Source organism: Triturus cristatus, chromosome 2_2, assembly GCF_964204655.1.
Source record: "Triturus cristatus chromosome 2_2, aTriCri1.1, whole genome shotgun sequence".
NCBI classification, from domain to species: Eukaryota; Metazoa; Chordata; class Amphibia; order Caudata; family Salamandridae; genus Triturus; species Triturus cristatus.
The window spans coordinates 703815741-703831642 of NC_140582.1; positions in this window are offsets into that span (position 1 = coordinate 703815741).

The window sequence follows — 15902 nt, forward strand, 5'->3', positions numbered from 1 at the left end:
GCAAACTTGGATTAGCTTCGGATTCGACATTCAAGATCAGGAGATTAAGCGTAAAATTACCTAATCCATATACTTCATTTTCTAGATCAGTTCCTGTTCTTTTGGGAAGTCCCTCCTTGTTGGGGTGGCAGACTTTAAGTAAAACTAAGTTCAGATTTCCCCATACCCAGTTGTCTTGATAAACTGCAGAATTTGAATCTAAGGAATTAATTAAGCTAAACCATGCTCCACAGGAGCCGTTGTGTGTGAACGGGTATGGAAAAAGAGGTAGAATTCCTTTATAGTTCTGATAGGGAGGGAGTCGGCCACATATCCAACAATTTGTAGCATTGCTAACCTGATGGGAATGATGTAACATACTAATAAAAGTGTTATTGCGCAGCGCAAATCTGTATGACAATTCATGCGGAGGTAATTCACTAAAAGAATGTTCAGCAGTAACATTATAAACATGTCTAGAAATAGGATAATATATGTGCAACAATATACTTGCAATGATTATTAAAAGACTTAAGAAAAACAAAATTAATAACGTCACTGTGCAATGACTACGCAGTGATCTACAGTATGCATGTCGTTTCAACATTTTTCGGGTTTTTTCTCTATTCAGATCTAAGGGATACATGTCAGAGACAAATTCAACCGCTTCACCTTGGAGAGGACTTAAACAATCAAATTGCCCGACTGATTAGATCTAAGTTTTAGCTTATATTGTTCGTGACTGTTTGAGTCAACCAAAGGAAGTTTTGAGTCAATGGGTGAAGACACGCGAGGTGTGGTTTTCACATCTGATGGTAGTCCATAAAATTTCTTGATATGACTTGAATGTACCCAGCCTTTTCTGCCTTCGATCTTCACGGCTGTCCTTGTGGTGAGCAAGACCAATTGCGGCGACCTCCACCTAGGATCCAGCTGAGTCTTTCGATCAAAGTTCCTCACTAAAACGAGATCCCCCGGAATTACGTCATGGGGTTTCACCTCAGTGTTGTCAGGAAAAGCTGCAGCTACCTGTGAACGACAAGATTGTAGTGCAGACATCAAGGAAGCCAAATAATCTGTCAGCATATTACAGTCAATATCAGTTATTTTACGTGGTATAGGCGTCCCCCACATATTTGGTGGTCTGCCAAAGATCACCTCATACGGGGATAGCCCTGTTCGAGAGTGTGCTACCATTCTCATGTAAAAGAGTGCAACTGGTAATGCTACTACCCAATCAACACCTTTCTCCCTGCATATTTTGGACAATCTAATTTTCAGGGTCTGATTATGTCTTTCCACGAGACCTGCTGCCTCGGGGTGTCGGACACAGTGGAATTTCCACTGATAACCTAACAAAAGTGAAACGTGTTTCATTAGTTCGGATGAGAACGGCTGGCCGTTATCTGAGTAGACAGCACGTGGTAAACCGTATCGTGGGAAGAATTCTCGAACTAACTGTTTGGCAGTAGTCGGGGCAGTGTAATCTGAAACCGGGTATGCCTCTGTCCAACGGGAAAGAGCACAGACAACTACGAGAACATATTTGAATCCTCGACATCGTTCCATCTGGATATAATCCATCTGGAGGATTTCAAAAGGGTGATCAGGAGGCTGAAATCCACCCTGCTCTACGGGAATGCTTTTTCCTGGGTTGAACTGACAACAGATCATACAGGTACGAACTTTTTGTTTGGCTGCTGCTCGTAAATGTTTGTTGAACCAAATGTTTTGAATGCTGTCTAGCATAGCTTTCTCTCCTAGATGCGCTGGACTATGGATAGTGTTAATAATGACTTGGACCATTGAATCAGGAAGGAACCACACAGATTTTTCCTTCGTCATCCATCCTTGATCCGTTTGGATCCCTCCTAATTCAGTCCATTTCCTTATTTCGTCTGGAGTGGCATGTGTCTGTATGTCAATTACATCAAGAGTGGGATCTTTAACCATCATGCAATGTGTTGGCGTCTGGACTATTGTCTTTGTCATATCGGATGTTTGAGTTTGAGCAGTCTGTTTAGCTGTTCTGTCAGCTAGATCATTGCCTTGAGAAATGATATCAGTAATTTTCGTATGAGCTTTGCATTTCATAATCGATATTGCAGTGGGTAAATGTATTGCATCTAATAAGGCATGAATGAGGGGTCCGTGCTGAATGTGGGCACCGTGAGAAGTTAAATAACCTCTCTCTCGCCACAGCACGCCGAAGTCATGTACAACTCCGAATGCATAACGTGAATCAGTGTATATGTTGACTCTTTTATTTGTGGCTTGAATACAGGCCTGTGTCAGAGCGACGAGCTCTGCTGCTTGAGCGGACAAGGTATTTATACACTTGGTTTCAATAATTTCAGTGTCTGTTGTGACTGCGTAAGCGGCCACTAACTCTCCTGTACTTGTTCTCATACATGAACCATCTACATACAACGTCAGGTCTGGATCTGACAATGGGACATCTGTCAAGTCTTGTCTGGGTTTCGTCGTTATTGTAATAACTTCAATACAATCATGAGCTAGTGGGTCTGTTCCATTTACAGGTAAAAGTGTGGCAGGATTCAATGTGTTACAACGTCTGATTTCTATATGTGGCTGAAACAATGTTAATTCGTAACCTGTAAGTCGCGCTATAGTCAAGTGTTGTGTTTGCGTTCGATTCACAAGAACCTCTACTGCATGTGGTACTTGGACTGTCAATGGATGTCCTAACACTATGGCATCGCTTTGTCTGATTGCTAAAGCTGTCGCTGCCACTGATTTCAGGCACGCAGGCAGAGCCTGAGCTACGGGATCTAATGTACTAGAAAAATAAGCACACGGTTTGTGTGATCCTGCTTGTTCCTGTGTGAGTACTGACAAGGCAGTACCTTCTCGTTCTGTAACAAAGAGTGTAAAATGTTTTCTGTAACATGGTGTTGCTAAAACAGGTGCTTGGCATAGAGCTTTCTTTAAGCTTTCAAAAGCTAGTGTGTGTTCCTGAGTCCAAGGGAGAACAGTCGATGTGGCTGCCTCCTGTGTTGTTAATTGAATGAGTGGTTTTGCTAGAAATGCATACTGAGGGATCCACTGCCTACAATATGAAGTGAGGCCTATGAAAGCCCGCACCTCCTTTTGTGTCTTGGGTATTGGCATGTTAGCTATTAACTGAATGCGATCTGGTGTAAGCTGCCTTCCCTCCTTGGACAGCGAGTGACCAAGGTAAACAACTCGCTGGACACAGAATTGCAGCTTAGAAGGGGACACCTTGTGCCCCTTTTCGGCTAGAAATTGTAAAACCGTCAGTGATGCTTTTTCACATTCAGGTTCGCTTCGGGCGGTGATCAGCAGATCATCGACATATTGAAGCAGAGCAGTGTTGACTGGCATGTGTATACTGTCAAGTTCTCGTTTCAGTGCTTGGCTATAGATGCTGGGGCTTTCTGTAAATCCTTGAGGTGCGCGTGTGAATTTAAAGCTACGTCCATTTAAACTAAATCCGAACAAGTATTGACTTTCCGGATCTATTGGGACGCTAAAAAAGGCGTTCTTGAGATCAATTACAGTAAAGAATGTTGCTTCGGAATCAATAGCTGTCAGTAATGAAGAGATGTCTGGAACTACGGGGTATTGTGGTACAAAACATTTATTTAATTCGCGCAGATCAATAACCAATCGATATACTGGGGGAGCCTTTGGATCAGTTCGTTTAAGAATCGGAATTATCGGTGAATTACATACATTGGAGTCGGTCTCCACAACCACTCCTTGGCCAATAAGCTCGTCAATGATTTGCAGTAAAGCCATTACAGCATCTGGGGGTAACTTGTATTGTCGCATTCGTGGTAGTACCACTCCTGCCTTTAGTGTGACTCGATAGGGTGTAATGTTCATGCAACCAACATCTGTAGGGCCTTGTGCCCATAAATGTGTCGGTAAAGTCTGCAGTCGGGAATCCATATCTCGAGACACATAGTGACCTTTGAAATCACGTAAAAACAATCTTACTCCTTCCGGAGAACAACATATTATAGCTCCTAGAGCTTTCAGTGTTTTTATACCTAACAAGTTTTCTGGACATGATTTAGTAAGCAATAAATCTGTAGTTCTGGTCAAGGGTCCTATCGTAAGAGGAAGAGGCTGTGATACTTCATTAACAATAGGTTTTCCTGAAAAACCAAGGGAAATATTCTGTGAGCCTGAGAGGGGTGCCCCTGGAACTTCACTACGTTTTATAGTTGTTCGACTTGCCCCTGTATCAAGTAAAAATTTTCTATCTTGGCCTAATAATTCACTATGTACATAAGGTCCTTCTTGGTCTACTGGGACCTCGATAAGGGGTAAGTCAACTTCCCTCTCTAGGCTGGTTCATGCATATCGTTGATAATCAGGATAGTCATACTGTGCGGTCTGGTACAGCTGTCGTGTCGTGGTTTGTGTGGCAGCAGCAGGCAACGCTGGTGCGGCTGGCACAAACTGTATAGACTGTTGTGGAGCCGGCATGGCCTGTGCATGCTGCGGTGCTCCTTGTTCATTCTGATCCTGTCTAGGTAGCCGTGGTCTTTCTTTTGTAATACCTGTGGCGATATTACGCTTCAGGACTGGGCAGTCATGTATGTAATGTCCTGGCTGTTTACAATAGTTGCATGTCCCTTTTACAGGTCCTGCTGAATCACCAGAATGTGTCGTACCCTTTTTATGTCCTTCAGCTGGAACTGTCTGGGAGACTAGCATTTTCATTTTCGTGTCTTTCATGCGTCTTTGCTCATGTTCTTGTTCTTCTCTAATTCTATTGTAATGGTACTGTAACATTTGTAGCATTTGTGATGGGGTATTACCTTGCCAGGTACTCTCGAATTTTAATACTCTATTCTTCACTTGGGGCAAGGAATTTTCAACTAATTTTGTCACAAACAGATGTGGGTATGACTCGCTACTTGCTTTTATACCACTATTTATACCAAAACATTTTTCGAATCGGGCATAGAAATCACTAGTGTCTTCATCTTGCTTTTGTTTACAGGCTGAGATTGCACCCCAGTCTTCCTTTTTCGTGGTTAATAAACGTGGCAGTACCTGTACTAGTAAACCTGGTAGTGCTTTAGTTTTGTCCCCAAGCCCCGAACCTGGACCTCGGGCCTTTTCTTCATTTTCTAATGCTGTCCAATCTATCTTTTGGTCTCCTACCTCCCACTCTTTTTCCTTGAGTTTTTCATAAATGCCAGCAGGCATTAATACCTTTAATATTGTCATAATGTCGGGATAGGTATACTCTCCCATGAGTAACATGTCCTTAATTTCTCGGTGGAAACCCGCTGGGTCTTTGTCATGACTGGGTACCACTTTCTTCATTTCTAACAATTCTATTTTTGATATGGGCGTATATACATATACACGTTTAAACTGATTGTCCTCGCCCTTTATTGGGTGCACTTCTCGTAAGGGATTCTGTCTGTCCATGTAATACATCGGTCTTTCCTTGATGGGCAGTGAATCATGTTCTGGACATACAAAAAGAAAGTACTGCTTTCTGGATTCTAGTATTTCCTTAATTAACTTAGTACCTGAACCTTTCCATCTATTCGTGAGTAATTCAGTCAGTATATCAGGTAAGGGACCAGGATCTGAATGTTGGCTTTTATATAGTATAAGAAGTTGTTGAATCATATAAATCCCAGCTAAACGCTGTTCATCTGGGGTGAGGTTCAAAAATGTGTGTGCTACTGTATCATCACCATATTTTCCGGGACTGTCAACCCAATGAACGGCTGACCTGGCTAATTCTTGTTCATCCATAGAATCGAGTAAATGATAACCCCTTCGTTCTCGCAGTAATTTGTCAGCGGCTTGGAACGAATGCTCGGGGGATCTCATATTTATTATAGGTGTTTGGAAATTCCTGTTATTATCTGGACATATCGGACGTATCGGGTCAGTAAAATATCTAGTACTATTACAAGATCTTCCTCTACCTACATAGGCTATGGTTTCTGACTGTCCTGTGGACGGTCCTGATCCTTCCTCCCCCTCGTTTTGTTCAAACTGGTCTACCGCTAATCTTTCTTCGTGTAGGCGTTCTAATTCTTTACGGATCTTTCTGCACATGGCTATTATACATTTTTGCCTATCATGTCTCCCTTCTGATATATTCTGGCTCCATCTGGTAAGAGTTTGCATTATTTCCGGATCTACCCCCGGTCGGTCTTGATTTCTGATCACACAATTTATGAGGAAACGTAGCAGTTCCCCCTGTATCTCCACTTTCTGGTATTCCATAGCTCTGTTAATACTTTCAGAATCTCGCCCTGTTTGGACATAATGATATATATTATCTAGATGCACAGTCATTCCTGGTAACTTCCCTAAATACACCGCGGCTCGTCTGATACGTAATGATGCCATGATCATTTCGTCCTCTTTGCCGGGCACAGGGTCATATCTACAATCTACTAGAAGTTCCTTAAGCGTGCGGGCATTTATGAGTTTGGGGGTACGTGGATGTGCTGACTCTTGAAAGGTAAGTTTATTTATTCTGGGTGGCGTAGAAAAAATGTTGGTAGCACCTCCAGTAGCCCCGTCTTGAGTATCGGGCGTGAAAGGATTCGTAGAACGCGATACAGCAACTATAGGTGTGGACGACACAGCTATAGAAGTAGCTGTAGGAACAGATGTGGAAACGGACGTGCTTGCCGGAACTTGTGTCAGGATTTGATGCTGTAAGGATACAGATACAGGATCTTGGCGTTGAACCTCCCCGGCCGACGGTCTATGTGGGGCGGGGTTAGCATACTCGGGAGCTGCGTCATCTAAATATGAGGAAAGAAAAACATCTTCTGCTGTTCTAGGATGCCCCTTAGGATGTACTTTTATTGGAAATAATGGGGGTGGCAAGTCTTTTGGTATCCCCGGAGTAGCCTTAGGTAATCCCTCGGCCAGAAGGGGATACATACCCTTCATAAGGGCATTTCTTTGTCTGTCTACTTGTTCTGATTTTACTCGTGTACCTTCTTCAATTAATATATTTTCTCGAACTTTATTTGAATTCTCTTTACTCTTCTCTTCCTGTCTACGTGCTTTTTCTGTGCGTCTATACGATTCTTTACGCCATAATTCAATGGCGTCTTTTTGTGACTGTCTGGCTTTCCTTTTCCATAATTCTTCCTCTACTTTCATGATGCAATCTGCATCCCAGGTCCCAGCTGCGGGCCACCTCTGACTTTCTGGTAATTCCTTAGTGTAGTCTACCCATAGATCAAGAAATAATATAGCGTCTAGGCCGTGTTTATGATACATGAAGTACCCTGGAGTGTCCCTAGGAGGAATGGGAACAGCTTCTTCGAGTACCCCTTTTCTAGTTGTGATCTGTCTTAGTTTCGAAAAGAGCGGCATATTGAGAACTGATCTGATACTTGGTTTTGAACAAACTTAATACAATAAAACACAATAATGAACAGTCATTCATACCACAATATGCAGGACGTATTAACACATTTAACATTTAACGTTTTTAAATGAGCAACAATGATAATGACGATCTAAGAAAACTTAATCATAAAACATATTTCTCGACATTAACGGAAATTATTCTGAACTTATATACTTGATATACTAGATATACTGCTAAACAGTACAGATACACTGCTGAAACAGTGCAGACCGGATTTGTGTACCCAAACCCGTCTGGACCGGCACAACTTATGTGCACGCCAGAACGCCTCCCCAGTAATGGTACTCACCGGGTAGCTCGGAACGGAAGGCCTCGGAACGGAACTGAACTGAACTGGACCGAACTGGACTCGACTCGACAACTTCGGACACTTCAGGACATCGGAAACCTGGTGGGCCTCTGTATACCTCGGATCTTGCTCTCTCAGCTAGGCTCTGGTCGGGATACTTCGCACTTCTCACCGCCTCGTCTGGGTGTTGATCGCAGCCTCAGTCGCCCCCGCTTGACCGGAGGGAGATACAGGAAATCCTGCTGGTACGCGTTGTTGTCCGTCCAGCTGTGGCAGGAGACCGGGCCTGCAACGCACCGCCGGCGCGTGAGATGAGAAAGTGTCCCTGTTCGGGCGCCATTTATGTGGTAAATAATTTAATTACCGGGACTTAATTTGATACAGAACATAATAAAAATAGCTCAATAAATAAGAGGCAGAATCCGTGGTATTAGAAGTTAGGAACGGGCTTTATTCCAATGGACGATTTCGAAATCGTGGACTCCAGGTTCCATCACCACGGAGGCTCAGGAAGTGAAGTACATACATTATTGATAATTAATTACTTTTATACAATAGGCATTACAGTGAAGCAAATGCGAGAGGCGTAACAATTGATAAGGAAGATAACATTATTCATGCGTAATGAAAATGGGCGTGATTGGGCGTAACAAAGGAACGTCATCAGGCATGATGTCATAATGGGGTGGTTCCATGAAAGAATTTCGCAATGTCAGCAGAAATACTTGGCAGAGATGCGCGCGCAGCAGCATGACGTGTGATTGACGTGCAGCTAGGGGGTGAAGGGGACTTGACATTTAGCTCTACATGTGGCGACAGATGTCTAGAGGGTCAAGTCAACCTAATCCCAAATCATATCTAACATCCTATGTTTAAAGAACTATGTTATCCAAAAGAGAGGCCTTCTTGGAGTAGAATCTTATTCTATACTGACTATACTGACTGTTAGTGCGTGTACCAGCGTCTAAGTGTCTACACTAGATGCGAGGGCAGAAGTCTTCCATGGTAATAGGGCTATGAATTACTTGTATAAAGACAGAGAAGCCGGGCCTCTGCTCGGTAGCTGGCAGAATGTTTACTTAAACTACTAGACAGGAATGCATTGGGCAGGGAACGGAGCAGATAATTTCGAAGGTGAAATACAGTTCTTGGCAGGCAGCAAGCTGATGTCAGGCATCGTGAGCCGCGCAGAGGATGAGACAAAGTTCATGGTCACAGATGCAGGCTCGGACTGGAGCTTCAGAGACAGAAAGCAAGAAAAGCTTGATGACAGAATCAGGGCCTACTCGTCTGAACTGTAAAATGGCATAAGTGAACCATATAAAGGCGGTGGCCTTTCGTACTTAGGAATGGAATATCCGGCCCATTCATGGCGGATCTGAAAGAGGACATGTTAACGGTGGACGCACATGTATTTGCGTCTTCATAACTGGAACCGGAGGGAACATACATGTACTTGTAACATGCACATAGAACCGTTGGGGTCCAAGATAGGGGACATAACTGACCAGAAAAATCCATATTTCCACAGTGGGAGCAGGAGTCTTGGCGGTTGCCGGGGGGGGTGACAGCGTCAAATCTGTCATGGATGTCTGCGATATTGCGATGGAAGAAGGTGGCCAATGAGTCACACAGGTCTTGTGATGGTGGGATGTCGTTGGTGTTGGAGCTGGGGTTGGAGAGTTCCTTCACGATTCTGAAGAGCTCTTTGCTGTTGTGTGCGTTGTTGTCTAGGTGGTCCTTTTGGCGGATCTGATGAGGTGGTGGTGTCTGCGGGTGGCGTTCTTGTGGGCTGTGTAGCTTTCTGGTGTTTGTTCGCGGGTCCAGGTTTTTCCAAGTTTTCGGCAGGTTCGCTTGGAGGCCTGGAGTTCTTCGGTGAACCAGCTGGCTCTCTTGCTGGCTCTCTTGCTGGTGTGGGTGTTGGGGGGTTTCTTGAGCGGGGCGAGGGTATTGGCGCAGTCGTCGATCCATTGTCTGAGGTTGCGGGCTGCGGCGTCGGGGTCGGTCGGGTCTGCGGGTGGGCTCTGGGCGAGGGCGCTGGTTAGCTGGTCCTTGGTGACTTTGCTCCAGCTGCGGTGAGGCGTCTGCTGGGTACGGTGGTGTGTGGTGGGTTTCCGGAAGGTAAAGTGGATGCAGCGGTGTCAGTCCAGTGGAGTTCGCTGGTGCAGTTGAAGAAGACGTGGGAGCTTGCTGAGAAGATGGGGTCCAGTGTGTGGCCGGCAGAGTGGGTGGGTGTTGTGACGAGTTGTCTGAGTCCGAGGTTGGCGATCAAGGTGGCGGAGTTGGAGTCGTTGTTGTTCTCGAGGTGGAAGTTCAGGTCTCCGAGGAGGATGTAGTCTGTGGAGGCGAGGTCGTGTGTGCTGATGAAGTCGGCGATGGAGTCGCTGAATTGCGGTCGGGGTCTGGGGTGTCTGTAGATGAGGGTGCCTCTGAGGGTGGTGTTGGGGTGCGTGTGGATCTGGAAGCGCAGGTGTTCAGCGGTGCTGAGGGTGTCATCGGAGTCTGTCGAGATTTTGAGAGTGTTTCTGTGGACGATGGCAATTCCTCCCCCAGCTTCTTTGGTGTGGTCCTTGCGGGTGATCTTGTAGCCTTCCGGGATGGCTATGGCCATGTCGGGTGCAGAGGAGGGGTTCAGCCAGGTCTCCGTCAGGAAGGCGACGTCTGGGGCGTTGGTGTCGAGTAGGTCCCAGAGTTCGACGACGTGTTTGCGGGTGGAGCGGGTGTTGAGCAGGATGCATCTGAGGGAGTTAGGGTCTTTGGTGGGTGGGTTGGCAGGTCGGATGCTGGTGAAGCTGCAGTTCCGGCAGGAGAAGGGTCCTTGGGTGTGCTTCGGCGTGGTCAAGCAGCAGGTGCGTGAGCGTCCGGGGTTAAGTGCGTGGAGGGTGCTGGAGCCATAGCGGAGGCGGGCGTCATGGTGTTCGCGGGGGCCAGGAGTCCTGGCCCTGGGTGCGGTCCTGGCACGGACGGGCACAGATGGGCTTGCCAGCGGCGCCCCCGCTGCGCGCGTCTGCTGCGCGCCCGCTGCGTGGCTACCATATGAGGGGTGTGGGAGGGAGGAGCAGCTGGGAGGCGGGAGCAGGGTGGCAAATGGGAGTGAAGGTGGGCAGGGCCGCAGGGGCCGCAGCAGCGGGAACCATGGAGGGAGGAGCGGGGGGTCACAGAAGGCAATGGGACACGGGCAGAACGGGGGACACAAGGAAAAATGGGGCACAGAGGAGACACAAGCAAAGGGGGCAAGGCAGCAGAAGCAAGAAATATACAGAGCAGTCACAATCAAAACAATCAAAAAAACGGTGGCACAGACCTAGTTGTTAACGGCTCTCTCTACCACGGGGGGGAAGCAGGAGAGTCACAGAAGGTAATGGGACATGGGCAGAACGGGGGACACAAGGAAAAATGGGGCACAGAGGAGACACAAGCAAGAGGGGGCAAGGCAGCAGAAGCAAGAAATGAGCAGTCACAATCCAAACAATCAAAAACGGTGGCACAGACCTAGTTGTTAACGGCAGCAGCAGCAGCGGGCACACAGGGGGGCTGTGTGGCGGTGAGGGGAGCGACCTGCCTGGTGGCAGGGTCAAGGGTCCTTGAACGCACAGAAGACGCACGCAACATAAGACAACGAGATCCTTGAGAATAGTAGCATTGGGGAATAACACCATTGGACCCTTTTCCTGAGAAAGCCTATAACTCAAATAAAGGCAGAAAACGCACCCAAATTCATACAAGCGACTGTTTTTGTAAGGGAAAAATTATTTTGGATTGAGATCAAGTACACAGAATAATGCATGGAGATATTGGACTCAGGTGTATTTGAGAAACTGTCTCCAACTACACTGGACTCTAGGTGTTTGAAGTTTTTGGAGCAAAAAGTAATAAAGAAAAACAGACTTTCTATGTGTTTTTATTCATGAATCTTGCAAAGAATGTAAATAAATCACAATAAATAAAATAATATTGCTCAATGGAATCAAGCAATCTATAATCAGGCAAATTATTAATCTCTGAAAGGCATGTATTTAAAATGTAATTGAGAACATTTGCAGGGTTTGCGAAGTCCCCAGGCAAATACCGTATATCTAATCTATCTCAATATGAGAACAAACACTGTTGCATCACTTTTGCAAATATTGTCAGCTGTAGTGTGTATCTGCATGTCCTGACCTGATTTTAGGCAGGGGCGGCCGGCACAGATCAGTGGTGGGGCGGGGGTGGGAGGGGTGAGTACACGGGGAAGCGAGTATAGGAAAAGAATGAAAATAAAACGTACCTTCTCACCGCTTCCTTGCCGCATCTCTCCTCCATAGGCCTCCCTCGCTCAGCCACAGAAAGCAAACCCAGGCTCCCAATCAGGCAGTCACAACGCTGCCTTAGCAGTGTTGTGAGTGGTCTGAGCACCATGTTTCAGAGCTCAGATGCTGACTTGAGGCCTGGGCAACTTCTCCACATAGGCTGTGATGCATCTTGCATCGAGAACATGCAAATTGTGCAAGACTGTTTTGTGTGGCCCGAGAGGGCCGGCCAAGCAGTCATTGTGCACTTAGGAGGGTGCTGCCTACCACTTCTCCCGTGCCCCCGCCGCTCACGCAAAGCTCCATGAGTAGGAGAAAAAAAAATGAAATAACGCAAGTTATTATCATTTTATTCTCTCTTTATTTCACAGCAAAAGAGCAGTGGGGCAATGCTCCTTCACCTTAGCGAAGGAGCCGCCACTGATTTTAGGTCTGGCCCAAATCCTATTACTAATGCTCATTTCATAATTTAAAAAAAAGCATAGTGAGGAAAAGCGGACCAAATCCTATTGAGAGTTCCTATTCCAAATTGAAAATATACATAGTATAGAGAAGCGGGACCAGCTCACCACCCAAATGACAGGAAATTGACTAGCTTACAAGTCCGTAAATAATTTTATTAAATTTAGCTATACCAGCTGGACACATGCCAATAGGGTTTAAACCAGTGGGAGAAGATCCTCTGGTTTGGAAACTGATGGGAGTAGTTAGACTAATCAGTTCTCCAAAATACACACTGCTTTGGTAAGTCAATATAGTGTTTAAAATGTTTTTTTTTTTAAATGGCCTAATAATTCAGATTTATCTAGAAATCTGTGATTAGGATATGTATTTTACTCAATATGGTCATTAATAATATGTATATGATTGTAATGATTTCTCATGTTACAAACGTATGATTATAATTATTGCCCTCCCTGTTTATCCAGAGCAGAAGCAAGAGTAAGAGAAGGAAGGACAAGTATGTGACAACTGTGGGAGCATAGGAAGATGAAGGTTGATAAATATCCAGACAATCATGAGTTGCAGATGTTATACATTGATACAGATCTTTGATTTCTGAACTATCTCGACATGGCAAAGAAAGAGCCAGCAAGATGATGTCTTTCAGCTTTCGAAAAGAGAGTCCCCAGGGATTGGTGGATGCACTGATGATGTTGGGATGTTTATGTGAGATGTACTTTTTAGTTTGATTGTTATTGGATGCTGTTGACTGTTAGTAAAGAAAGAGAAGCATAACCCTCACCTCTGTGTCCTTAATAGAATTTGAACAATCTTGACACTGCAGCTAGAAAATTCTGGATTTCTCTGTGTAGAGTCAAAGTGGCTGCAATGCCCCCGTACCTCACCTTGTAATTAGCAATACCAATTCTACCAGCAGTATTGGTAACTCTAGATGTAGGAGTACTCATCTACATGGCCAAGGAGCACGGAATTGGGGTTTTGAGGTTTCATTGTGATTATGAGCTACGCAGTGCTTAAATTGTAAATGAATAAGTGCCGGGCCTAAGGTTTTGTTCTGAAGCCCGTGGCCAGCACTGTGGAAGGTTGGGGTGCCATATTCCAAAGCGGTGTAGTTTTAAATTTCCCAAATGCCTCTTTAATCCATCATCTCACTCTTTCATTCCTGCTTTCTCCATTTGTCAGCATTTGTCCATGTTTCTCTTCCGCCTTCTTTCCCCCTGTGTGTTTTCCTCTCTCTTGCTCTGGATCAAAGTCTGTTGAGGAAAAATGAATGCTGGTGCCCAAAAATGAGTGCCGGAGTGCCCCACTTTCAACCACAAGCTTAAATTAAGCACTTCATCGAGCAGTGGAAGTAACCCTTTCTTCTATACTATTGTGGTGCTTATGATAGGGATGTCAATTGGCTCAGAAAAGGCTCATGGTTGGATAGGTGCAGCCCTACGACAGGTTCTACAAAAATAGTAATTCATAGCAATGTAGCATAGGAGATTTTCCTATTTTTCAGGTACACTCTCACTCACTCTAATTCACTCTCAATCATCCACAAACACACTCACAAAAGCATACACACATATACATAGGGAAACATTTCTTACTTACTGTGCTTCTTTTGCTGGCAAGTCAGAGGCTCATGGCAGCAGCAGAGCAGGAATCTAGAACTGGACATAGAAACCAGTAAGCCATGATTTCCTTTGAGGAGCCAAATAGAGCAGCAAGGCTGGGTTTGAAAAGGTGAAGACATACCTCCATTCCTCTTTCAGCTTCTTGATAGGACTGGAACCACAGCCCTATGGGAAGTTGGGAAATGGTTGGGTATCCTCCCGTACTGCTCTGTGTGGCTTCTCATTTGCCTCAGGGATGCACTGATTAGTGCCTTGACAGCCACATTTAGCATATATACTTTGCTGCCTAAGGCACGTGCAGTATGTCTGCTAAATGAAATGGACTGTGTCTGTTTGATCAGGATGTACTTGAACTATGCCCCTCAGACATGCATAATACAAACATCCATCTATAGAGTGTTCTGCTTTCAAACAGGTAGCTGTAGCTGGATTGTTCTCGTTCTCCGGTCATTAGAAGCCTTGCGACAAGGCTGAGAGGATTTATCTGTGCACTGGCAATGGACATGAAAACACGAAAGTAATTCTCTCATCAGCACTGTTTAGTTAAATAAATAGCAGTTGTGGCAACAGGTAGCTGCAAACAGGTAGCTGTAGCTGGATTGTTCTCGTTCTCTGGTCATTAGAAGCCTTGCGACAAGGCTGAGAGGGCTTATCTGTGCACTGGCAATGGACATGAAAACACGAACGTCATGCTTTTATGGGTATTGTTTAGTTAAATAAATAGCAGTTGTGGCAAGGGGCAGCAATTGGCGCTTCACATGAGGTAGGGCTGTGCCCTGAAGCCCCTGATAAAGAGCCACCACTGCACACCTGGAATCACCCTGCTGGTGATTCTTTTTGGACATAAAATCAAAATTCCAGTCCCAAGCACTTCATACATTTCAGGTTTTGCTTGATCAAGACGTCTCAGTTCCTCAGCACCAAACATATCCGCTTTTGGTAGTAGGGTTGATAGGCAATCAAATAAAGAGAAGTGCAGTGTCATACAGTTAGTAAACAAAATAATATGAATCCTATCTAGAACAGTACAAAAATTCCAAATGATGTCCATTAACTGCATTTCAATAGCAAAAAATAAACTGATCGTCCTATGAAAACACTAACTGGAACACAGCAATAAAAATCTAAGTTAAAGGATCCAGGTGAAATAGAAAAATGTTTGCTAGGTGCCTAGGTGATGTATAAACACTCTAGAAGGAATAAGAAACTAAACTCATAATGCATGTAGTGGAAACTGTGTTCAGCATCTCCTTGGTCGGCATGGACCGCAATGCCACAGTATTACCTCACCTTGGAACTAGCGACACCAATGCTACCAGCAGTAATGGCAATTCTGGAAGCAGGAGTACCGCATCTATATTGCCAAGGCACGTGGAATTGGGGCTTCGGGGTTTTATTGTGACTATCAGCTAGTCAGTGCTTAATTTGGAAAAGAATAAATGCAGAGGCCCAAAGTTTTGTTCTGAAGCCTGTAGCCTGTGCTATCAAAGGTTGGGATGCCAAACACCAGTTCACCTAACGCCTCTTTAATTCATCACCGAGCACTTGCTGCCTCTTTATCGCACTCTTGCTTGTTCTTTTCAATTCCCGCTTTCTCCATTTGTCACCGTTTTTTCATCTTTCTCTTCCTCCTATTTCCCCTCTTTTGCGTTTTCGTCTATGTTGCTCTGGATCAAAGTCTGTTGAGGAAAATAAGTGCCAGTCCCCAGAAATGAGTGCTGATGGGCCCCACCTGTGACCACCGCTTAAATTAAGCACTTCATCCAGGAGTGGAAGTAATCCTTCCTTCTACACTAATGTAGTGTATATGATAGGGACGTCAATGGGCTAAGAAA